Source organism: Ursus americanus, chromosome 22 (genome assembly GCF_024610735.1).
Source record: "Ursus americanus isolate L20-20 chromosome 22, mUrsAme1.1.p, whole genome shotgun sequence".
NCBI lineage: Eukaryota > Metazoa > Chordata > Mammalia > Carnivora > Ursidae > Ursus > Ursus americanus.
Window position 1 is genome coordinate 8,457,059 of NC_142148.1, and position 26,235 is coordinate 8,483,293.

The 26,235-nt window shown below is 42.9% G+C and overlaps 1 pseudogene; it reads right to left on the reverse strand.

Moving 5' to 3' along the window:
• Window positions 1–12,281: 12,281 nt before the first annotated feature.
• On the reverse strand, window positions 12,282–12,664 carry LOC123799394 (large ribosomal subunit protein eL39-like; annotated as a pseudogene).
• Window positions 12,665–26,235: the final 13,571 nt, after the last annotated feature.

A 26,235-nucleotide genomic window follows, 5' to 3' on the forward strand; every position in this document is an offset into this window, starting at 1 on the left:
TTCATTACAGGGGACCTACTGAGGACTATATAAGGTTGGCATGCGTGATCACGACAACAAAAGTGAATTTGCCTCAGTTTGAGATCTCAGAGTTAAAGGAACAAACGGAAAAAAAAAAATCTATGTGAAAAGTGTTTAAACATCGGCTGCTCTGAAAAGAGGTATAAAAATAAAACCGAAGAGATAGAAGAACTGTTTTCTGTGTGCAGTGGGAAAGTTTACCCAAATGACAAGCTGTCATGTGGGACGTCCCAACAGCATTCTAAAAAGTCTATTTCCTTAGATCAAAAAGGACAGACAGAAGCCCAACACTTATATCTGTGCTGGCTGGTCATGCTCCCTTTCCCTAGAGTAATTATATGCTCCATCCATGAAGCAATGCGGCTAATACCTTAACGCTCTGAGTACAAAGACGAGTGGGGTCATATGACACTGCTAAATTTAGAAAAGGGCTCTGTTTTCTGTTTTGCTCAACGCTTACAATTTTCTGCTCTGAAGGAAGAGGAGTTTCAAATGCACATTGATCTTTCTCATATCGTGAATGAACCAAACGAGCACCTGTGTTCAACTGCCAAAATACAGTTTTTTAAAAAGGGAAAGAGAAGCCTGTGTACTCTTAATTCAACATAGGAGGGATAATTTTTTCCCCCTGCTTTCTTCAAAAGAACATAACCAGAAAGGTACAGTAATAGTATTTACAAAAGGTTATAAGTGCAAAGGCGTGTATTTAACTAAACAAAACAACAGAGTGGAATGGTGATAATATTCCAAGGCAATTCAGATGAAAATCTTCCCCCAAAAAACACACAAAAAACTGGTAAATCTTGGGAAAAACTAGCTCGTGGAACTAAGCAAAGTGACTGTAAAAAAATTAACTGTAAGTGGGAAAATAATTTATTAGTTACAGAAATGTGTGTGATTCCTTTTTCAGAAAATGTCTGGAAATACTAGACTTCAAAATGGACAGTTTTTCTTTTAAATTAAATGTCAAAAACCTCCATGTAGTACAATAAAGCCCAATTTCTTTGAAAGGATGCTTGTCGACTATGAATATTCTCTCTGTGGGTGTAATCCAAATATTCTCCTGGAGTTGAAAATTGGACTGATGACATTTGTGGACTGTATCACGTTTGGTGTGAGAATTAGGTTCAGGCTCCCATATGCACAGAATTCATGCATTTATTTATTCGATACTTATTAGGCCCCGCCTCCTAAAAATGGTGACGACCAATTTACATATCCAAGATAGAGACAGAACAGGTGCTTGCGTGTAAGTGGATTTTAACATAGAGTCATTGTGTCAAAATGATGTAGAACTCTAAAAACAGTCCAGGTTAAAAAAAAAATAAGAAGAAGAATAAGACTCCTGGTTAACCACGGCAGTTTTATTACATCAACATGGCTATTTTAATTAAGAAAATGTCTATGCAAGGCTCCCTTATTTTTGTATCATTATAATTTTCTCTCTAGCTCTCTTAGGGCATTTGTTGTTGTTTTATAGAATTTCTTTTTTATTTTATTTTATTTATTTATTTGACAGAGATAGAGACAGCCAGTGAGAGAGGGAACACAAGCAGGGGGAGTGGGAGAGGAAGAAGCAGGCTCATAGCGGAGGAGCCTGATGTGGGGCTCCATCCCATAACGCCGGGATCACGCCCTGAGCTGAAGGCAGACGCTTAACCGCTGTGCCACCCAGGCGCCCCTGTTTTATAGAATTTCTACTGCTGTTGAGCAGAGACTCTTTTTAATTGTAGCTCTAATTCTTTCGTCTTCCATTCATTCATTTCTTACTCAACAATCATTACTCAACAAGACTGGTCTAGATGCTCAGGGACCCTAGAATTTCGATTATATGAACTGGCCAAAATTTCCCAAAAAAAAAATATCTCAAGGTTTTGGAAATAGATCATCTTTAAGGCACATGTTTCTGCTTCCCTCAATTCACTGGAATTGGGGTGCCCAGTGCCGTAGTTGATCAATTCTAAAGATCACTTTAGTTTTTACATTTTTAACGTAACTGAAATGAGTGTGCGTTTTGCAGCTGATGGCATCGTGCAATTATAATTGGAAGCATTTCTTTCTTTCTTAATAGTTCACAAAATAATGGAGCATCTTACAAGGTGATGTTTTAGGTTTGACAAAATACAGTAACTAGCCCCTGGGGTGTTCTGAAGTATTTTGACGTATTGCTTAAGTACTTCTTCCACGATGCACTTCCACAGGACCAACAGCATTGATGGGAATAGTCTGGCTTAGACCCTGGAGCTATGATGGGACACCTAGTTGCCTTTGCCCCATGTATTACAATTAGCAGAAATGAACTAGTTAGCTCTCTTGATCACTGTCAGCCTCTCCCTGGTAAATAAGCGCCAGCAGCGCAGGGAAAGCATCTCTCTTGCTCACCACTGTATCACCATGGGTTCAAACGACACCAGTTATACTCTTTCTTAGCAGAGAGCCCCGAATGCTGACTACCTGTCAGGTGTTCTCTTAGATGCTGGCAATACAGCTGTGAGCCGGGTTCTGTCTTCATGGGTTACAGTCTTTGCATAAACAACTAAAAAATTAAATAAAGCAAGGCCATCTTGGTTGAATGAGCACTGTTGAACAGTTTCTTGCCCTAATTGAAGAAAAAGTGGCTAAGGCAACACGGGCTAGTTCCCAAGCTACTTTTATGTTTGGCTCTAAAAGTACTTTGTTTGGGCTAAGAGTCTTGGTTTTCTTTGATTCTTTTTGTCTTCTATCAATAGCAAAAATAAGTAGAAAGACCCACTGACTGGCAGCAAGACAGGGCAGCCCACAACTCTTGTGTAGCCTGCCATCCCAAATGGATTAGTCGAGAAGCCACACAGCTGATAATTCTCCAGGGAATCCTGGAGTGTGGCCTCTGGTTAAGTTCTGCTTAGCAGTTAACATTCCTCCCTTAAAAACAAAATGCCCTGGCGCCTGGGTGGCTCAGTTGGTTAAGCGTCGTCCGCCTTCGGCTCAGGTTGTGATCTTGGGGTCCTGGGATCGCGTCCTGCGTCAGGCTCCCAGCCAGGCGGGGAGTCTGCTTCTCTCTCTGCCCCTCACCATGCTCGTGCTCTCGCTTTTTCTCTCAAATAAATATATAAAATATCTTTTAAAAAATGCCCACTGAGTATATTTAGATGTGCCCCTACTGGGTAGTTATGGGTAGTGGTGGGGGACTGAGTCCTACTGATTGGCAGCTGGAGTGGTAACCTAAGGACACCTGCTCCCATTCTTCCTACTCTCTCTCCACCCTGTCATCGCTGCATCGACCAGGATCCAGTACCCTATTCTGCTTCGTGTCTGCTCTAAAAGCTAGCTTTAGTAGAGGTTGAAGCCATTAAAACACACTATTCAAAGTTAGCAGAATATATTTACATTTCATCTTAGCAGCATTATAGCTCAAAAAATAATAAAAATGGCAAAATTGGTCTCCTACATCAACCAACCCTCGAAAAATAATAAAAATGGCAAAATTGGTCTCCTACATCAACCAACCTCCTCCATGTAAGTGTCAGCCAGCTGAGTGACATCCCAAAGTGATATGGGTTACTCGAGAAAAAGTAAATTGCAGTCATTTTAAGTTAGAAATGTGCCTGAAGTCTGAACGCTGCGTCGTAACTATTACGTTTTATTATCACTAATAATGCTAATTATATTTTATAATGCACCTAATATATGTAAAGCCTTTGCTGGACCCAGGGAAAGAATGATAAAGAGGACCTGATGTCTGCTCTTGACTTTACATTAAATAGAAGTATCAGGTAATTCCCGGGAGCAAAAGACTGCAGCTCAAGAGTCAGAAAACCTATTCTTTTTTTTAAATATATATATATGTATATATTTTAAGATTTATTCATTTATTTGAGAGAGAGAGGGGAAGAGTGAGCCCATGCAATTGTGAGCAGGGGAGGGGCAGAGGGAGAGGGAAAGGGAGAGAAATCTTCAAGCGGACTCTCCACTGAGCCCAGGGCCAGAGGCCAAGGTGGGGCTCAATTTCAGGACCCTGAAATCATGCCCTGAGCCAAAATCAGGAGTCCAAGACTTAACAAGCTGAGCCACCCAGGCGCCCCAGCAAACCTATTCTTAAAGGTCGGATGGCACATGTTTTAGTCTTTTTTTTTTTTTTAAGATTTTGTTTATTTACTTGAGAGAGAGAGAGAGAGAACAAGCAGGAAGAGCAGCAGAGGGAGAGGGAGAAGCCTGACGTGGGCCTTGATCCTGGGACCCTGAGATCAGACCCCAGCCAAAGGCAGATGTTTAACGGACTGAGCCACCCAGGCGCCCCCACGTTTTAGTCTTTGAGAGCCATATAGTCTGTCTCAACCACCGACAGCAAGTCCATAAATGAATTGGGCACAACTGTGTTCCAATAAAACTTTATTTATAAAAACAGGCACCTGCCCGTATCCGCCTCTGGCGGGAGATTGCTGAGACCCGCTCTAGGTGTATTAAGCCCCTCAGCGGTCACAGCCTCCCCCGGAGGCCAGCACGAGTGTCGTTAGCATCGTCCCCTTATAGAAGGGGAAACGAGCTGGAGGGACGGTAAGTACGGAGCCACTGACCACCGGAAACCAGCTCGCGAACGCCCCTTTTCCCTGTTACGGAAACAAGCATAACCTGTGAACTCGCACATCAGTGGTGCAGACTCCGGACTTCAGATCTGACGCCTTCAGTTACAACCTGTGAGAGCTGAGCTGCGGCCCTAAACCCCCCTGCCTCACCTCTTCGTCTGCACGACGGGGTCACAATTGTGTCTAACCCTAGTGAGGCATCAGGGAGCCCCTGGAGAGGAGCCCCGGACAAAGTCATGGAGCAACAAATGGTCCCTATTGTGATGACAGGGCACAGATGGAGGCGTTATGGAATGTGGGTGTGCGTAAGGGAAGGGTCCACAGAGAAGCATCCTGTGCAGAGGCAAGTCAGAAGAGAACTGAGAAACATCAGCGGGGAGGAGAACATCAGCCAGAGGCGGGAGATGCTTCCTCATCCCAGATGTTTCCTTCCACGCAGGAGGAGTGCCACCAGCGTGACACCCTGGCCTCTTGGTCTCTTACGTCTCCTCCCCAGGCGGGTCGGTGATTTGATCTGACACTGAGTCTGGATGGAGAACTGGGTTGGGTTAGCTCGGCCCCCTCTGCTCACTTGCTCTCTTGGGAGCCAGCAAAGAGCATGTGCTGTCAAAGCCTTTGACCCACAAGCTTCGCATCAATGACCTGCCCTTGCGTTGACTTCCTCTGGTGGTCTTGGGTTGCCTGTCTCCGTGGGATGAGCCTGGTCCGCCTGGGGTTCAGGGCCAAGAACCTCACCTCTTCACTGGTGCTAGCTTCCTTGGTCTCCACTTGTATCACCTTTTTTCCCCCTCTTGTCTGGCATTTGGGTCAACACATAGGCAAAGGGTACTGTCAAGTTCTTTCGCACTTTGGGGCTCTCTTGGATCCAAACAGACACCACATCCCCTGCCTCTGTGACCCCCCCATCCCCTTGGCTTGACATCTCATCTACCTACTAAAGATTCACGCAATTACCCCTCAAGCCCAGTTCTTGAGCCCAAACTTTGGTCTTGTTTATCCATCTGCCTACTTAGGGAAAACCAGCCCCTCACCAGGCTATTTCTGCAGAGCGGTATTCCCACCTGAAGCGTGTGGAAAGTAGTCATTTGATTGTTATTTGCTCGCCTTCATGAGAACCTAAGTTACGCGAAGGAGAGACTTATTTCTATTCGCTGTGTCCTGAACAGTGCCTGGAACAGGTAAAGCCCTAAAAAAATACTGTTGAATGAATGAATGAATGAGTGAATGAATGAATGAATGAAGGAAGGAATGAAAAGAAGAGAGCAAGCAGGTCAGATGGGGTGGTTCTGAACTAAAGAGTCCACACTCCATCCAAAGGGCACCTCGTACTATGCTCCCCTGACTAAGCCCAAAGGCAATCTAGGAGCGTCTCGTAATTTTTCAAGATAAGCCCCAAATCTGGATGTCATGAAGTCTCCAGGTTATATTATTTTTTTTAATAAAAATAACTTTTTGTTACTCCAAGTATAGTCCACATGCATTTTGTAGAAAGTTAGAAAATAGAGCTAAACAATAATGTTAACATAAAAACCATAGACTCCAACCTCTGTGGACGCTTTATGCTTCCAGATCTTTCTCTGTACACATACATAAACATCCATGTATTTTTGACCACAGGAGCTCATCCCTGATTTATTGAGTTAATCGCCTCCACCTTTCCATTTCAATACATTTTTTTTCTTATCTGGTATCGCTCCAGGTTCAGATTTCCCTACTGACCCAAAAAAAATGTCTTTTGCAGCTGGTTTACCCAAACCAAGATACACTCCAGTCCAGGCCCAGAACTGGGTTATTATGTCATTGCCCATCTTTTCCAATCAAGCTCAGTCCCTTCTTCCATCCTCTGTGCCTTTTTAAATAGGCCGGGCTAGTCGTCCTGTAGAATGTCTTTTTGGGGGGATTTGTGTGTCCTCCTTCTTCACGATTTTATTTATTTATTTTTTATTTATTTATTTATTTTAGAGAGACAGAGTGAGTGAGAGAGAGAATGAAGGAGCAGGAGGAGGGACAGACGGAGAGGGCGAAGCCGACTCCCTGCTAAGCAGGAAGCCTGACGTGGGGCTCGATCCTGGGATCCCGGGAACTTGATCTGAGCCGAAGGCAGACGCTTAACCAACTGAGCCACCCAGGCAGCCAAAAAATAGTAATATATTTAAAGTGTACAAAGTGGTGTTTTCCTGTTGTCTACACTGTCATGTGATTACCATCATCAAGTGGAAACATTCATTGCTTCACAGTTACCTTTTACGCGTGTGTAAGAGCCCTTAAGATCTACTCTCTTAGCAAACTCCAAGTGCGTACAAGAATACCGTCTCATTAACTACAGTCACCGTGCCGGACGTTCGATCCTCAGAACTTCTCCATCTTCTAACTGAAAGTTTGCACCCTTTGACCTGCCTCCCCTCATTCTGCTCCCACCCTCAAAGACCACACCCCCAGCCCCTGGAAACCGACATTCTACTCTCTGTTTCTATGAATTCAACTTAAAAAAAAAATTCTCCATCTAAGTGATACCGTACAGTATTTGTCTTTCTCTGGCTTATTTGGCTTCGCGTGATGCCTTCTACCTTCCCCCATGTTGCTGCACATGGCAGGGTCTCCTTCTTCTTTATGACTGAATAGTATTTCAGAGCATGAAGATCCCAGAATATCCTATTATAATATATAATAGAAATACATGTATTCCGTTATATATATCCCAATATAGTACTTCTGGTATATATTGTATACTTTCTCTTTACCCTGATGGTCCCTCAGGTCGTTTGCGTGTCTTGTCTTCTTGAGAATAATGCTGCAACGAGCATGGGGGTGCAGATATCTCTTCGAGATAGCGATTCCGTTTCCCTTGGGTGCTGTTGTTATTGTGACAGATGAACGACTTTCTCAGGTTCGGATGCCTTACAAACTGTTCTGGAAGCCAGATTTTTCTGACTCCCATCAGGGCTATCTACGGAAACTAAGATCACCCAAAGCAAAAAAAAATAAAGAACCTAAATAGCTGTATCAGCTTAACTCAGTTTCAGCTGTAATCTGGGAAGATTTTGTCAGATGTATTCAGGTTTCATAGACCCAGTCACTCGTTTTTAAATTTCATCTATCAACTTTAGAAAACAACGGCATCGTAGAAAAATTAAAAAAAAAAAAAAAGACATCTCACAAACTATGTTGTTGCCAGATTTATGCCTAAATTTAACTGAAATATTTTTGGTTTTTTTCTGATAATAAAAGTAAGACATGATCATTACAGATAATGTTTAAAATATGAAACAATGCAAAAACAGAAAACAAACATCACTCACAACTCTACTCTTCCCCAGCTAAGGACTTGAACAATTGGGTGCAAACCCTTCCAGTACTTTACATACATATGAAAATGGTCTTTGTTTTATATTGTTCTCTATTTTGTGTTTGTGGCAGACGTTGCTGGCTGCTTACACAACGCAGCAAGTATTCTGTTCTATTCTTTCTTGTTCACAGAACCCTGACTCTTTTCAGGTATTTTACCTCATGTGAAGGCAGGACCCAGCCTTGTCCCAGAAGGGAAAATTTGATTTATCTAACACACAAATCTGGATGTTCCATTATCCTTCCCGGTGATCAGTTTAGAACAACATTTCTCAACCTCAGAACTTTGGACATTTGGGCTGGATCATTCTGTTGTGGGGCTGTCCTGCTGTTGTAGGATGTCTGACAGTGTCCCTGGCCTCTCCTCTCTAGATGTCAGTGGCACACCCTCGCTTCCACCCCAGTTGTGACAACCAAACCAGAATGTCTCCAGACATTGTCAAATGTCCCCTGGAGAGCAAAAATGCACCTGACTGAGAACCACTAACTTCGGAATAAGCAGGTTCTAGAATCCTGGCCAATGAGCCATGTAGGACATACCTATGTTCCTCCTCTTAATGACTATACAGTATTCCAGGTAAAAATAGACCATCATTTATATAACCGGTCCACTAATGACGGGTACTAATTTCGTTTTCGGTTCTCCGCTGTCCTGGTTAGTCATATATATGACTTTATGTATTTGCACACTTGTGGAAATGGATTTATAGAATAAATGCCTAAAAGTGGAATTTGTGAATTGAAGTTTACATTTCAATAGGTATCACCAATACACCTTCCAAAATGTTCCAAAAAGTCAATGCTGGTTTACCTACTAAATGAATGAGTGTTTATTTCCATAGACCTTCACTAACTTCAGCGAGAAAATCCATTTAATTTGTTGTTGTTGTTGTTGTTGTTGTTGTTTTTGCATTTCAAGTACATTAGAAAATGATTGTCTATTGAAAACTGATTTTCTTAGTGATGGAATAATGTTCCGTTGCAGTACCATGATTTATTTATATTCCCCCAGTATGAACACTCGGTTGGTTTTTATTTTCTATTGAAGGACTTTTCTTTCTTTTTTTAAATGAATACAAATATTTGTCATAATTGTGACAATTCATTGACGGGCTCTTTTTAAATATTCAAAAAAACCTGTCTTCTGTCATTGGCTTTATGATTATTAATATATGTTTCTATAAAATGACCTTCCTCCAGGGCAGACTTCTCCATTAGATGCAGCAGGCCCACAAAACAACTTTAATGTCTTTTTTTTTTTTTTTTTTTTAGTAATCTCTACACCCAATATGGGGCTTGAACTCACAACCCTGAGATCAAAAGTCACATGCTTGGGGCACCTGGGTGGCTCAGTCTGTTAAGCAGCTGCCTTCAGCTCAGGTCATGATCTCAGGGTTCTGGGATCAAGCCCTGAGTCAGGTTCCCTGCTCAGCGGGGAGCCTGCTTCTCCCTCTCCAGCTCCCCCTCCTTGTGTTTCCTCTCTTGCTCTCTCTGTCAAATAAATAAATAAAATTTAAAAAAAAAAAAGAAAAGTCTCATGCTCTAACAACTGAGCCCAGCCAGGTGCCCTAGTTCTAGTATTTTTTAAAATCAGAAGAAAAAATATAATAATAATAATAATAATAAATAAAAATAATAAAATAAAATCAGAAGAAAAACATGACCTTTTAGGTTGAAGAAAATGTTTTAATATTTAACATTAACACATTCGATTTATTTTATACCGATGCAGTTATAAAATATAATTTATTTTATTTTTTTTATAAAGGAAGGAACCCACGGAAGTCATTTTAGAGCCCTGTCTATTTTTAGCATGTTTGCTCAAAACACATGGATCAAATCAAATACATGGTCGCTTCCACTTGGAATAAGTAGAATAAAGTAATAACTTGAATCTCAACGTGTAAAATATTCAGATAATTTTCCATCAATAGTGATCAATTTTCAATTTTGAAATGTAACTAAACAAGGAAAGATGAGAAATTGTTCACATCACTTTTCATAAAGAATGACGAACCTCTGGGTGTGTCTGTGATCTGCCTTCACCAGCACAGTGAGAGGGAAATAAAATACACATTTTTCATTTTCATCTTCCCCCTGTTTTGATTTTATTGTCTGACATCTTTTTTTTTATCAGAAATAGGTGTATTCAGTGTTCATCTCTCCCACGAATTACTTTAGTGCATTTTTTTGTTTAAATAAAAATGTATTTCATTTTTTTTTATTTTTTATTATTTATTTATTTTTTTTTTAAAGATTTTATTTATTTATTCGACAGAGATAGAGATAGCCAGCGAGAGAGGGAACACAAGCAGGGGGAGTGGGAGAGGAAGAGGCAGGCTCATAGCGGAGGAGCCTGATGTGGGGCTCGATCCCAGAACGCTGGGATCACGCCCTGAGCCGAAGGCAGACGCTTAACCGCTGTGCCACCCAGGTGCCCCTCATTTTTTTTTATTTTTTAAAAGATCTATTTTACTTTTACAACTCTGGATTTATTCTGGACATTTTTTTGTTTCATTCATTTATTCATCTAACAAATTCAAGTACAACAATTAGAAAAGAATAGCCCGAGGAGGACCTTTGGAAGCAGGTGAATGGATGAGGACAATCAAACATCGCAAAGTTGTAGGTTTCTTGTAAAAATTAAAAATGGAGCATGAGTTCCCAGCATCAATGATTAGTATTTGGACGGAGGAACCAGAGAAGGGGGCAGAGCTGATGGGAGCAGGCTAAGCCAGGCTCAGGGTCCCTCTGAGGGCAAAGGCTAAGCTAAGACTCTGAAGTCCCCATAGCCGCTTTGTGTAGGTGACACGGTTAATGACCTACCTTCTTCCCTGGTGTTAGAACACTTTCGGTTACAGTATTGTGGTGAATCATTTCCTTCCAAGGCTTAGGGTGATCTATCACACGGGTGCCTTGTCTAGATTTTAACAATATGAGCAAAAAAGGTTCCTCATTCCAGAAATGCAAAACAGATTACATAAGAAACGTGTTCTTTAAAAAAATCCGCATAAAGGTGTGATAACTGGGAAGGAAAATTAATGCATGGGAAAACAAATCTCTAAAAAAAAAAAAAGTAATAAAAATACTTGTTAGCGAAACGAGGAGGTTTCTGTTCCCTTGGCTAGTTTGTAAGGGTGAAATTCCTTTCTGAAGGCAGGAACTGGGCTGGGAGGGTGGGGGTCTGGGTGTATTTGCCTTTTCTGAGCCTCGCAGGATTTCACCAGGGACCGAGCGAATAAGGAACAGGGACGGTGTGGAAACACTGGCTCTGGTATATTACTGCTTGCACTACAGGAGTTTTTTTGATGCCAAATCAATACCTTGGTTGTCCTTGAAAAACCCTATAGGTCTGTTTTTAATAGCTGGCTACATGAGTGAAATTACACTGATGACTTAGCAAAGCCTCACCTTTGATCTACTGATCTAGTTAGGGATGTGTGACAGAGGGAGCCTGTGGCGGAGAGATCATTAACAAATTAAAAGAAGGGAGGGAAAACTGCAAGTTACAGAAATACAGGAAGTCTGAGGTTTGTCAGTTGTTGAAACATTTTGATACTGTCTTTTAAGAGTCACAGCCCTCTGCGGGCTTTCTTTGGATGACAAAATACTGAGAACAACAATAACAAAAGCAAAGCCATGCACAGTTTAAACTCAGGATCGGTGGGTCAATTCCAAATGAATGAATGGTGGCCGGCATTGTTTCCCCCTCCCATTTTTAAGGCCTTGATGTTTACATTTCCCATCTGTGTGATAGTGAAACCAAGGGGTATCTTTACAAGTTTTGCTCTCATTAAAAAGTGTACCCTTTAAACTTTTATTTGTGTTAATTAGTAGACTTCACTTTTTTAGAGTGGTTGTAGGTATACAGAAGGTCGCCATATACACCCCGCCCCTGTCCCGTACAATTTCCCTATTATTTACCACTTGCAATCGTGCGGTACATTTGATACAGCTGATGACCCAATACTGATGCCTGATTATTAACTAACGTCCACAGATGACATTAAGGTCCATCCTTTATACTGTAAAGTTCTATGGATTTTGAAAAATGCGTAATGATATGTATCCCATCATTACAGTATCATACTGAACAGTTTCAGTGCCCTTAAAATTTCCCCTTTTTGTTCCAGCAAACAGCTATTCTAAATTCTTTTTTTTTTTCAAACAGAAGATCTCACATATTTATTACTGAACCAACCTACTAGTCCAGAAGCATAGTAACAGAGAGACATCATTTCCCTGATAAAACATGTCTATTGTTCAGGCAGTAGTGATGTGTACAGAGTGATAGGGTAGGAGCACGTGACCTTCATGCAGCATCAACACGTGGGCCATCTCATGGGCAATCCCTTATAGACCCGGCTTGGACCTTCTTCAATGCCTCCTCTTGGAGTTGTACCTGATTTTATGGCTAGTTTTCATCCAAATCCACTGGGGAATGGGACGATTTGACTTTTGTTTCCTGGCCGGGAATCGCTTGATCCTGAAAGTCTTGTGAGAAGACGTGGTGAGGAACAGTCGACCGCACGCACCGTGATGGTAGAGAAAAGGCGAAATTCTGTACTTTCAACATAATTGCTGTCCCCCCCCCTTTTCCCTTCTCCAAGGGACTTTTATTTTAGGAATAGATGACAGCTGATTCTCCTTTCTGGCAGAGACCCAGAGAGCCACTTCGTCTGACTGCAACTCACATATCCCTGGAAGATGTCCTCTCCTGCTGTATTTTTGCCCATGCAGGAAAACACCGAAACTTGCTTTGCCAAACACCCAAGAGGAAGTCCCTTTCCCCAAAATGATAGAGTGAACAAGCTAGAAACTGGAAGAGGTGTGTCCAACGAGTGCCTGCCCTTCACCTCGTTCTATTGCTGCACATCCTGATTATCTTTTTTTAGGTGTATTTATTTATTTTTAATAATCTCTACACCAGCGTGGGGTTCGACGTTACGACCCCGAGACCAAGCATCGCATGCTCTCCTGACTGAGCCAGCTGGGTGCCACCCTGATTATCTTATTAAGCTGCCCAGACACAGAATTGTTTCTTGTCAGCTCTCGAAGATGTGATGTCTTGCTCACAATCCCCTTCATTATTGCACGCGTGTCTAGTGTTGAACTCCTAAGCCTACAGTTGCAAACAGACTTCTAAACCCAGTGTGTAGGTGGTCGAGGGGATAGACAATTTGGGGGTAGAGAATGTAGGATGTAAAAAGTAGAAAATTACCATACCTTATCTATTCCTTTATTATTATGCAACAAATATTTGAGTCTCTACCCTGTGTCAGACTCTGCTGGAGAATAAGACCGTTTCTGACCTTACAGAGCTCACCGTCTCCCAGAAGAAGACAAATACTGAAGATCGGAATGTACAGGCAGAGAGAGAATAAAGCACGGTTGTAAGATGGGCGGGTGGCTAGCTGGCTGGGTGAGTCAGGAAAGGTTCCTGCAGAGCTGGTATTTGAACAGAGCCGTGAATGAAGTGGGCCAGCAATCCCTGCAGGAGTTTATAGATGGAATGTTCCAGGCAGAGGGGGGAGCGGACACAGGGCCTAGGACTGGGTGAGCTGGATCTGTTGGAGGAAAGGGGAGCACAGTGGGTTTACAGCTGATAGGAGGAGCAGACAGGTGGTAACCCCAGAGGTCAGACAGCGTGGGCATGATAGGAAGTTTGGATTTTACTATGAAAGAGAGCCCACTGGGGAAGTTGTCTGTGGGATGCATGGGGATGGGGAGCAACCAATGAGCTCTATCTCATGCTTTCTGTCTTTACCCACCCCTTAGAGGTCTAAAACCATCTCAGAGGAGTATAACCCAAACTGAGCACCTCATCTTTCCCTGCCCAACCGATTTCTTCCACATTCTTCCCCAGCTCTGCTAAGGAAAATTCCAGTTTTACGTTGGCTCAGGCCAAGAACCTTGGAGTCGCCCTTGACCGCTACTTTCACTCAGATACTGTTTCTAACCCAGAGCAAATGCTGTCAACACTACCTTCAAAATTTATCAAGAATTCCATTAGATAGATTGGGGCACCCGGGTGGCACAGCAGTTAAGCGTCTGCCTTTGGCTCAGGGCGTGATCCTGGCGTTATGGGATCGAGCCCCACATCAGGCTCCTCCGCTATGAACCTGCTTCTTCCTCTCCCACTCCCCCTGCTTGTGTTCCCTCTCTCGCTGGCTGTCTCTCTCTCTCTGTCAAGTAAATAAATAAAATCTTTAAAAAACAAAAAAAAAGAATTCCATTAGATAGGGGCGCTTGGCTGGCTCAGTCAGTGTAGCAGGCAACTCTCTATCTCGGGGTTCTGAGTTCAAGCCCAAGTTGGATGTAGAGATTACTTTAAAAAAAAAATCTAAAAAAAAAAAAGAAAGAAAGAAAGAATTCCACTGGATAAATCTCAGAAATTCTATCACTTTCCTAGCTCAACCCCTCATCATCCCTCACATAGATTATTAGGGTGCCCTCACAGCTGGTTTCACTGTTTCCACTCTCCCCTACCGCCTTTCAGTCTGTTTTTAAAGTAGGGAGATCTGTGCAAATAAGCCCAACCACATCACCCCTCACTACAGAACTGCCATGGCCCCCATCTTGCTCAGGCTAGGACCCCAAGTTCTTATGAAGGACTGCACATGATCTGGTCCCCTGTGTTCTCTGACCTTATCCACTCTGCTCCAAACACCATGCGTTCCTTGTCGTGCCAAGAATACACCAGGCGTGGTCCAATCTCAGGCCTTCGAATGTATTGTGACATCTGCTTGGGTGTTCAGAGTAAACATTTTAGGCGTCGTGGGCCACATGGTGTCTTTGGCAATACTTAACCCTGCCATCGTCATGCAAAAGCAACCAATAGACAAGAGGCAGCAAGCAGGGCTGTTTTAATAAAACTTTATTTATGGACACTGAAATGGAATTTCCTGTAATTTTCATATGTTACAAAATGTTGTTTTAAAAATTTTTTTATTTCAACAAGTTAAAAATGGAAAAACCATTCTTAGGCAGTGGGCTGGATTTGGCTGCCCTTGGTCACTTTACAGAGTACTTCCCTGGCCATCCTCCCCAAAATGATAGGTACACACACCCACACACTTTCCCCATTTTTCATATCCTTTCTGAATAGGGTCTCATGATCTGGCTTTCTCTATATTTATTCTTTTTCTTTTTCTTTAAGTAGGCTCCTCGCTGGCGTGGAGCCCAACAGAGGGTTTGAACTCAAGACCCTGAGATCGAGACCTGAACAGAGATCAAGAAGAGTGGGTCGCTTAACTGACTGAGCCACCCAGGCTCCCCTTTCTCTATGTTTAACTTACTATCTTCGTTTTTATCTCTCCTCCCAAACCTCCAACAGTAAGCTCCATGAGAGCAGCAACTTTTGTCTGTGTTGGGGCGTGAATGTGTCCTGATGTCCCTACTGTACCTGCCATATAGGGGAAAACTCCACACAAGCTGTTGCATGAGAAAAGAGTGCCGACGGTGTGGGGTGGTATCCACTCCCAAGCACTGTCTCCGAGGAGCAGGGGAAGAGGGGAAGGTACATTTGCTGAGCACATGCTCTGTGCAGGCATCAGGCTTTACGCGCCGTACGTGCCAGATGTAGAATATTTTTGAGCTGAGAGCAGGGGTTAGCATGGGGAGACAACATGTTTGTGGACGATGATGCAGCGTGGTTGGCAGGGATGCACTTTGGTTCCCAGACCTGGGTCCTGCCTCAGAAGAACCTGACAGAACTTTCCAGAAATGAAGTCTCCCAGGCTTCGCCCCACACTTACCGACATCAAAATCCCTTGAGAGTCAGGCAGCTACGAGATTACATCCAGATTCCACCAAATACTGACTGTGTGACCTTGGACAAGTTACTTAATCTTCCTGAGTGTTTGCTGCAAAATGGAGATCGTAATTACCTCATAGAATTGTCACGAGGATTCCATGAGCTCATGTGAGGGAATCGCTCCGCACAGCGCTTGGCACATTGTGTGCAATAAATACTAGCTAATGTTTACTTTTCGTTAGAAAGGCATGCTCGCTGTGGAAGAAATAATGAAATACAGATCAGCAGAAATAAGGCAAAAAACAAGGTCATTCAAGTTCCCCAAAATAACTACTGATCATGTTCCTATGTACATCCTTCCAGATTGTAATCTCTCTGTGTGCTTTTTTTTCCCCCTCTGTGTGCTTTTTAACACACTACCGGGATTGGGTTGCTTGCCATCATAAACCGCCCCAAGGAATCGACCCTGAATTGGATCAAGGCAGCAGGTCCACCTGCTGGGGTATGGAGAATACAGAGAACAGAGAAACCCATTTACTGACGTGGGAGGGTTGCCATCCGCAGAGTTTCAGACGTGTGGATCTCGACAGGACAAACTCCCTCAGTTTCCTCAACAAACAAACTGCAAGGGAAAAAGGGGTCGCACATCCCCCGGGGCCGTGCCGTCCGATAGAACTTTCTGCAATGGTGGAAGTTTTCTCTATCTGCATGGTCCAGTGTGGAAGGTGCTATTCCACAGCATCTGTGGCCACCGAACGCTTGAATTGTGGCTTGCGTGGCTGACTGAGTATTTTTGCTGTATTGAAATTCATTGATTTAAAGAGCCCCATGTGGCCAGTGGCTGCTGTGCCGCGCTGTGCAGTAGGTTAAAAGGGGCTTAGACACACGTCATCCAACCACACTGTAAAGACCTTGTTTGGTTTCTCAAACAAATAAACAAAGCAAAACACAACACAACACAACACAACACAACACAACACAACACAACACAACAAAAAAACCCATGAGACACATGAGGGCAATTTCTTTTATTTTGTTAATTCATTTCTGAGGCAATGAGGGAAATTTAAACCCTGGCAAAAATCTTTGATGATATTAAAAACTTTTCGCTAATTTTGTAAGGTGTGAAAATGATATTGTGACGATGCTTTTTTAGAAAGTCCTTATCTTGGCGTGGCTGGGGCGCCCAGTCAATGAAGTGTGCGACTCTTGATTTTGGCTCAGGTCATGATCTCAGGGTCATGAGATCGAGCCCCAGGAAGGGCTCTGTGCTCAGCAAGGAGGCTCTCTCTCTTTCTCCCTCTGCCCCTCCCCTCCCCACCCACTCCCGTGTGCACGCGCAGGCATGCATTCTCTCTCTCTCTCTCTCTCTCTCGTTCTCTCTCTCTCAAAAATAAAATAAAATAAAATAAAGACACATTTTAAAAGGTCCTTATCTTTTAGAGATCCTCAAATATCAATGGATGAAATTATACAGTATCTAGGATTTGCATCAAAATAACAGAGCAGAAGAAGTAGGGTGTAGATGACAGAAGAGGTTCATGAGTTGATAGTTCTTGAAGGTGCATCATGAGTAGATAGAGGTCCATTAAACCCTTCTCTTTATTTTGCTTGAAATTGTCCATATACAAGAAAAATTTTGTAATAATCTGGCTTTATGTTTTTGTCTTTCTTCCTTAGGGAGTTCCATCGTAAGTGAACAGTTCTAAATGGAATAGCATCAATTCTGAAAGTATTATTAGAGTTTTAAGAGGAAGATAAGACAGTGCTTCTACAAGAGTCACAGCCAGGCCTCGTGTGACCAGCTTCCTTTCAGAGGTCTGAGAGCATTCCCATTCTCCGTGGTATTCACATTCCAAACTCAAACTTCCAGGACGGAGGGAGCTAGTTGCCCCAATATCTGTCTCCCCTTCTCCATCGGCAGTAAAATCCCAACTTTTAGCTGGCACGTGGCCACCCAGATAAAAAAGTATTTCCTGGGGTTCCTTTGCTCTTGGAGGGTAGCTGTATGACTGTATTATAGCTAATGGTCCGTAAGGGGAGTGGTATAGATGGCCTCCTGGAATTGTCTTTCAGGAGGATGTTCCCTTTTCTGACCTTCCCACATTCTTTCTGTTTACTGGAATGTGGTCTGATGGCTGGAGCTTGAGCAGCAAGGTTGGATCCTGAGGCTAAAGCCACATGAAAGGCGGGCTAAGGAGTAAAATGGAAAGAGCCCAGTTGCTGACATGTTGGAGTGCCACACAGCCTTAGACAGACGCAAATCTATGTTTCATGAAGGAGAAATGAACTCTTACCCGACGTTTTTCTATTATCCACAATTGATCCTGATCCTAATTAATATGGTCGCTAAATTTTATTTTTATCAATTCCCTAATATGTATTGAACATTTACTCTGTAGGTTGTATCATGCTAATTGCTTTGAGAGAGGCAAGATAAAAGGCATAGAATCGACACATAAAGGATTTTTCATTCGCACTGAAAGATACACAAAATATAGGATAATTAAGATGTGATGAAATAATAAACCTAGCCAGTATGTATTGAGTACCTATTATGTGCCAGACATTGTTCTAAGTACTTTACACATATTAATTAATTTAATCCTCACAGCAAGACTGAAAGTTATTTACAGGTGAGTAAACAGAAGCACAGAGAGGTTAAGTAACTTGTCCAAGGTCACACAGCTTATAAACTGTGAAGATAGGACAGTCAAATGGTATTGATCAGGAGAGTTTCAGAAGGAGAGAAAGAGCTAGGACCCCAGGTATTTTAGCCCTGGTGAGTCCCTTCGTCCAAAAAAGGATATTAAAAATTATGTTTTGCTATTGCATTGGCATAAAGATGAGTATAATCCCGGCTGGACTATTATTCTATATTCATTATTGTTACATTCATTTTTCTTCTAGCTTTGGGAGAAATTAAGAGAAAAACATTTTTGGGGGCCCTGAAAAGTATCATGGGGCCCAAGTACCAACCCATATTCTTCAGGGAGAAGCTGGCTCTCACAGTCCTGTGTCACTTTTCTACTGAACACTTACTCCAAGGGTGTTAAATACTTCCTGCACCCCGAGGCTGAGAACGCCTGAATCTAAGTCCCCTGGGGTAACACTCAGAGTGTGAGTGACCTCTAGTCTCCCAGGGAAGGCCTGGCCAATCCGCATTTTTCACCAGGCTGTTAGTACCTCTAATGATTACAAATGGTTGAGTTCCATTAGAATTAGCTGATTAATGTCTCTTTACCTGGCTACAGCTTTGCCTCAGGCTAGGACTGGTTTTGTGCGTGCAAGTCCACATTTCCACACCAACACCGAGGCTGGCACATAGTAGGTCCTCAATAATTTTTCAATGACTAAGAAGAAGAAAAGGAAGGTGCCAGGGCCTGTTTTGCAAGACTGCCATCATGTCATGGCTGTAGTATAAAGTAATTATATTTTCAAGGACCTGTGAGCCTTAAGGGAGTCCATGGAACCCCGCCCCCCAAAATATTGCCAGGTAGCGTAGGTCTGCAACAGAAATATGTCGTTGGATGACTGTCCGCGGGTGGAAGATTTTCATACATGCATCCTATCGTGATCTTATTCGGATTATAGATTCATCGGCTCGTGAATATTTTTAGATTTATCTCAATTCAAGATCTGTCATGTCAAAGCCGTAAGAAATCCATGGATTTGACACAGATCATTTGGCAGCATTTCCTTACTACATTTTCCTGGAGTTAAGGTCTGGGCGACGGGAAAACAACTTCCTTCTCTGCAAAGGGACTGGCACAGCATTTTGCATTCATGGTGTTTGGCCTATGGGCATAAATCCATTTTGCTCAATAAGAATTAAAAAGTTCACTGAACTCTTTCATTCAATGAAATCATTTCCACTTTTTCTTGGGGGATTTACACTGAATTTAGGATGAGAGCCTTCAGGTCTTTTCATCAAACACAGAATGGGAAGCTTAATTGAATGATACTTGTCATGGCATCTGCATGCGTCCCTTAGTGTTTAGCAACTTGATAATGAAGACAAGTTCTAATGACCCATATAAGTTCTGCGTACTTTGTGTTCCAGAGAGAGCTTTGCTTTCTCTTATTAAAACGGCACTGCAGTATGTTCATAGAGTGTGTGCTGCATTCAAAAATGGGGAGGGGGAGGGGCGCCTGGGTGGCTCAGTGGGTTGAGCATCTGCCTTCCGCTCAGGTCATGATCCCAGAGTCCTGGGATCCAGCCCCGCCTTGGGCTCCCTGCTCAGTGGGGGGTCAGCTTCTCCCTCTCCCTCTGCCTCTCCCCCTGCTCATGCTCTCTCTCTCAAATACATAAAAATGTGTGTGTGTGTTTTGAAGTTGAGTCCTTTTCTTTTCTCACTTTCTCTTTAGAAGGAGGAAGAGATAGATCATGAGAACAGAACTGATATTAGGAATTTGCCCAAGAAAAGAAGTTTCCAGGGACAGTCATGACATCATGTAGGTACAATTTGACTTAATGTTCTTTCTATTTCATTGTGGATGGTCATTCAGTACAGAATGAGGGCACTGAAAAATCGTAAATTATCCAAGAAAAATGATATTTTTTTTCTGCTTGCAGTTTCATTTACTGACATCCAAACCTGCTTTATAAAAGATGACATATTTACCACATTACACGTTTAAAGATTAAAGAGTATTTCTGGGGCGCCTGGCTGGCTCAGTCAGTGGAGCATGTTACTCTTGATCTCAGGGTTGTGGGTTCGAGCCCCGCGTTGGGTGGAGAGAGTACCTAAAAGCAAAATCTTATAAATAAATAAATAAATAAATAAATAAATAAATAAATAAATAAATAGTATTTTTTGTATATTTAAAAATGTGCCAGAAAGATTCATGTATACATATAAATATATCTTAAAATACATAATTATACTATATAAAAGATGAAACAGAACTTTTATTTGTGGACATCTGAGTAACTAGAAAATATAATTCAGCAAAATATATATTCTCTTAAGCATTATGGCTAGATCTAATTTGTTTGTTTACCTGGTTGTGCAGTCCCCCCCCCCTTTTTTTGTTTCTTTTTAGTTTGCTTATTGATTGCTGTTTTTGCCATAGTAACGGTGAGTCCTTCGGCTAGTGCATAAAATCCACCAAGTTTTAACATTTTACAATTTAAGCTTCACAAGTATTTAAAATGAATTGAAATGAATCTGCCTGTCCGAAGCTAAACCATCAAGGACTTACTCTTAGACTCAAACCATGTTTACCTAACTGGGGAAGCCGTAGGTGTTGGTGTTGCCACAACCGACTTGGCTCGGAGATTTAAAGGCAATATTAGTGGGTAGACAGAAACCTTCTCGTCCTCAGTGGGTTCTGGCTCACCATTCAGTACAAGTCTCTGCCGTGAGACACCCCGATTTTCACCCACACTCCGGTGATAGTAGAAAAAAAAGTTCGGCCTCTGAAACAGAGGTCAGTGAGCTAACTCACTTCATAGAAGGTTTGCAGGCTGCATTAATGCCTGGAGGCAGCAAAGAATAATGGATTGGAGCCTGGCGCTTAGCTGTGTGATCTTGGGTGGGTTGCTCAACATTTCTGTGCTTCGGTTTCTCCTCTGTAGAACAGCATCTGCCCCGTATAGCTTGTAGGAAGGATTCCCGGAGCTCATCCATAGAAAAAGCACACAACAGCGCCGGAGAGGCGGTGAACAGCATGTAAAAAAGGCTTGCCATCATCGCAAGGTGAGTTGGTGACAACTCCCTGTCACCCGATGGCTACTGCTCCGCAAATAAGAGGGGGGTGGTCTCTTCCCGCTGGGGGGAGATCATTTACTGAAAGAACAGTTTTCCTTTACGTGTTTTGAAAATGGAATCGTTCGCAGGAAGGGAGAGAAAATGCTGACTTCTCCCAGCCAGCCCGCAGCAGCGCCAGGAGGAGGGGCTTTTAGAGCCAAAGGGACTTTTAGCTGAGTAATAAAGCAATATTCCTGGTGAACACCACCTTCCGTCCTTCTCTCCGTGATTGTAAAACTGTAACAGAATGTTCAAGGTCTCCTAGGTATTTTACAAAAATCACTTGAGAAAGCCTGCCCTGGAATCATCAATTTTTAACCAGTGCTTACAGGGCATATTGTAAATAAGTGAGGCCTATGGAGGTGTCTAATGGTTTGTCGTGAAACTGCAATGTTTTTTCTCCGGGTGTTAGTAATAACCACCCATGGTGTGAATTACACCATGTGAGTTACGCAAAAAGCGATGATAATTTTTTTTTAAACACTTTTCCTCCTAAAGGGCCAGAAAAAGAAAATCATTGTGAAAAAAAAAGTGAAAAAGAAACACACACAAGATTTTAAAATCACTGGTGACTATTAGTAACATCTTAGTGCATGAGAAAGAGTTTTTTAAAAAGTCCCTCGTATGTGGTACAGAATCTGGGATTTTTTTAGGTGTCGGGATAAAATTGATACCACAATAAACACAAGGAGAAAAAGAGGAAGTCATTCGACACTAATACCAGAATCTAGACCGCTTCCTTTTCAAATAGGTTCATCCCCCATTGTGAAAAAGGACCAGAATCTTTAAGGTAGGGTGTAGAAACAAGAATTGAATATTCCTTGGGAATCACAAGAATTGAATATTCCTTAGGAATCCTAAGAATTCAAAAGTATAGGTTGAATATAAAAGCAGCAGGCATAGGAATATAGAGTCTGGATACAGAATTCAGACCCTGGTTATAAGGGACAGGCCACGTAGGGGGAGGACCGGTACTCTGCCAGCAGTCCTGGACTGAAGTTTGGGCTCTGCAATTAAGTTTGTGACCTTGGAAAGGTCACGGTCTCTCTGAGCCACAGCTTCTTAATCTGTAAAATGGGCAACTGTGCTTGCCCGGCCTCCTTGCAGAGCCGTCTAAAGTTAACGTATCTGTAAAATCCCTTTAAGAGTACAAGGCAAACATAAAGTGTCGTGTTAAGAAGGCACAATTCCAAGCTTTTCCTGTATTGTTTGGACCAAAACATTGTTTCCTTGTCTACATTATTTATCTACAAGGCCTTATAGCTGTTTGTAAAGGTGAAACAGGCTGCTACCACCGTTCCTGTTCAGAAAGTTCGGTGGTTCAACTCATAGTTAAAGGACTCTTCTCTAAAAGTCATGTTTTTAAAAAGGAGGACCTGGAACCCCTCTTCCACAGCCGGAAAGAGAGGGGATGACCTGTCCTGGGGTTAGAACCGCCTCACGCACAGTTTTATTCTTGTCCCCACCCCACCCCCGATTGTGTTGACTGTCTCTGGACACAATTTAATGGCTTCAACATAAACACGCTTGGCAAACGGATCAAGACGTCGGTCTTTCCTCGCCGAGCACATTCTCCTCCGGATCCCGGCTCGGGCCACAGTCTGCAGGTCTCTGGTCGTAAATTGTGTGCCTCCTTGGAACAGGGGCCTCCCTATCTGCGGGCCCACGCCCACTTGTTGTTGCACCGGAAACTTGGAGGCAGGCCAGGGGTATGGGCGCAGAGCTGCTGTGCTTGAACCGGTTAATCACAGCCCCCCCACCCCCCCACCCCCCCACCCCCCACCCCCCACTCCAGGCGGGGCGGGGGACGGAGGCTCCCTCCGCTGCTCCGGACTCGGGCAGGCACTTTGTCGCCTGCCTTTCTGGTGAGACAGTCACCCTCTGGGGCATCGGGAGTCTTTGTTAAATTGCTCCCTTCTTCAGCTCATTTGGCCGGCTCCCTGGATTTAGGCCACGGTTACTGGTTGGCTTTTCCGAGCCTGCTTTTGGCACAGGTAGGCAAGGAGGAGAAAAAAAAAATGGTGTAAGCAAGTTTCGAAATCTTAGATCATTTCATGAATGACTCAGTGTTTCCTTTTGGAAAAGTACAATAATTGGCTTTCATTAATAACTTAGCTTTGAAAAAAAAAAGGTTCTAAATATCGAGAAGCCTTTTGTGCTGCCTGAACACAGCCGTCTTCCAATTTTCATGTTTATAGCTTCCAGAGGGATTTCATTCACTTGATAATGTGGGCTCGTTGAAAAATAAACTGTCACATACTTCCTCCTTCAGGTTTCCTGTTCTTTCTGAGAAAAGCATTGGGGTTGTCTCTCTGTCTTTCCTTTTTTTTTTTTTTTCCATTTGAGAACTATTTCAAAATATAATGTATCAAGTCAACAAGCTGTACACCTTCAGATTACACAATGTTGTGAGTCGATTATGTCTCAGGAGAGTGGGGGGGGGATATTTAAAGTATAAAGCCATTCCTCTTCTTGGAGAGGCTAGAAGAGCCGTCTGCCATTTCCCTCTTCATAGAATGAGATTCTCATTCGTACAGAATAGCTCTGAACGTAGGACGGATGTACCTAATATATTTCTAATATTATCTTTAATTCATTCGAGCACATTTCAGTCTTTGAATTAAGCAAACGAAGGAGCAAAAAACAAAAACAAAACCCAAACCAAACAGAACCTCTCTTCCTTTCCGTCTCTCTCTACACGTAAACAATCCTGGGGTTTTAACCCAGAAGACATCCATTCTTCCGGCGTTCGTGCCGTTGAATCCAACTTCGGGGCTATAAACCCAGAAGATGTCTCAAATGACTCATTACTGGAATAAATGTTTCTAATGTTAAAGGTATGCAAATAGAGCATAATGGGTGAAGGAAGACTCTGTGATATGATAAATAAAGCTGAGAATAGGACTGTGGTCACTGTGGACTCTATTTGCATACAGGCTTATCTTGTTTTTAAGGCAGGAGGGGAAAAAAAAAAAAGAGGAGGAAGAGAAAAATCCCGACTTTCCCCACAAGGCTCTCAAAATACAACTTCAGAGTAAGGCACAACACTCCAAGCCATGTTAACGAGCAAAAAGTGCTTAGTGTGGAAGAATCCCAAACCCATTAAAAACGTTTTCTAGAACGTAGAAAGCAAACACAGGACTAGCCTCAGGTCATCTTACTGAGAAGATTGCACAAACTTTTTGTCGCTGGAGTCGGCTGTGTTAGGTCAGGACTGATTCTGTTACTACTCAGGTTTCAGGAGTCTGCCCCGCTTGGGTTGTTGGGCTCATCCCTACCTGGGTCCCTGGCTAGTTCTCCAAGCCAGACAGACAGTCTGATGAGAAGAGAGAAAGACCAAAAACAGAGACGCCCCACAGTGGATTCTCTCACTATATATCAAATTACAAATCTTGCAACGTTACTACAAGCCAGGAGCACCTGTCATCATTTTGGAAAGGAAGCTCAAATTATCCTTTTTTTTTTTTTTTTTTCACGTCTCTGTAAACACATACTATCTTCATCCACGGTGTGCTCTGGAGGAAATAGAGCTCCTGTGCCATTGCTCACCCTTGTAAGGTGGAAATATTTCAAGGAAATAGGGTGAGCAAAGTCCATACTGACTCAGGAGGAGAATGGGTTTAAATAAATACTTCAGAACACGTCTAAATTAATCCCATGAGGTGAAGTGGGAAGGAAAGGAGGAAGGACATCAGCAGGCAGGTGCCCTGAAGAAGACCAGAGCATCTCACTCTGCATTGCAGCAAATAGGACGTCGTGTCCACGTCCAGTAGCCCATTCATCGTGTTTGGGGTTGGGCGTGTGGGGAGAAAGCTGAACCAGGCTGGGAATAGACAGACAAAGCACGAATGCTGTGAACATTGAGCTCATGAATAGCTTTAGGTGTCTCTATGTTATATGGTTCAATAATCAACTTTGGGGGCGCTGTCAAGGTTTCTCTGACAATTTACTCCTGGGCAAAATGGAGCAGGTGTCCTATTTTGAGTGAAGTTGGATTCTGGATGGAAAGCGAGAGGAGGAGGTCAGGAAACTCAGGAACTGGGAGACAGGGGGAATGTTTCTTATTTAATGAGCTTGGTCCCTTAAGACTGCAATTCAGATATCCGTGCTCCTTTACTGACAACATCTACGTGTGTGTGTGTAAGATTTTATTTATTTATTTGACGGAGAGAGACAGCCAGCGAGAGAGGGAACACAGCAGGGGGAGTGGGAGAGGAAGAAGCAGGCTCACAGCGGAGGAGCCTGATGTGGGGCTCGATCCCATAACGCCAGGATCATGCCCTGAGCCGAAGGCAGACGCTTAACCGCTGTACCACCCAGGCGCCCCTACATGTGTGTTTTTTAAAGAAGTGAGTACCCTCTTCTGATATCAGATTCAGGAAGCAGAAAGGATACACAGAGAAACAGCAGTCTCCCTCCCACTGCGGTTATCCAGCCCTCCCTCAAAGTCACCACGACAGGAGCAGAGCTAAGATTTTTTTTTTGGAAGGAGATAAGTGCCCTCTCAATTTGGTTTTCCTTTACAAAGTGAATATCCTTTTTGTGGTCTTTATTCCTGGTTAATATGCTCTGAAATATCTTAAGATACAGAGGAAATAAAGAGTTTCCTGGTATGAAAGTCTTTACCTGTTAGGGTTTGAATTCAACTGTCAGTGAAACTTTTTTTTTTTTTTTTTTCTGTTTCACTTTTCAGAGATATTCTGCACCACCCTGCCTGACCAGAAGGAGTTGGGGTGGGGGGAATGAGTGGGTGAGCAGGCTGGGGGTCTGTACAACATTTGTATTTTGTAGATTTTAA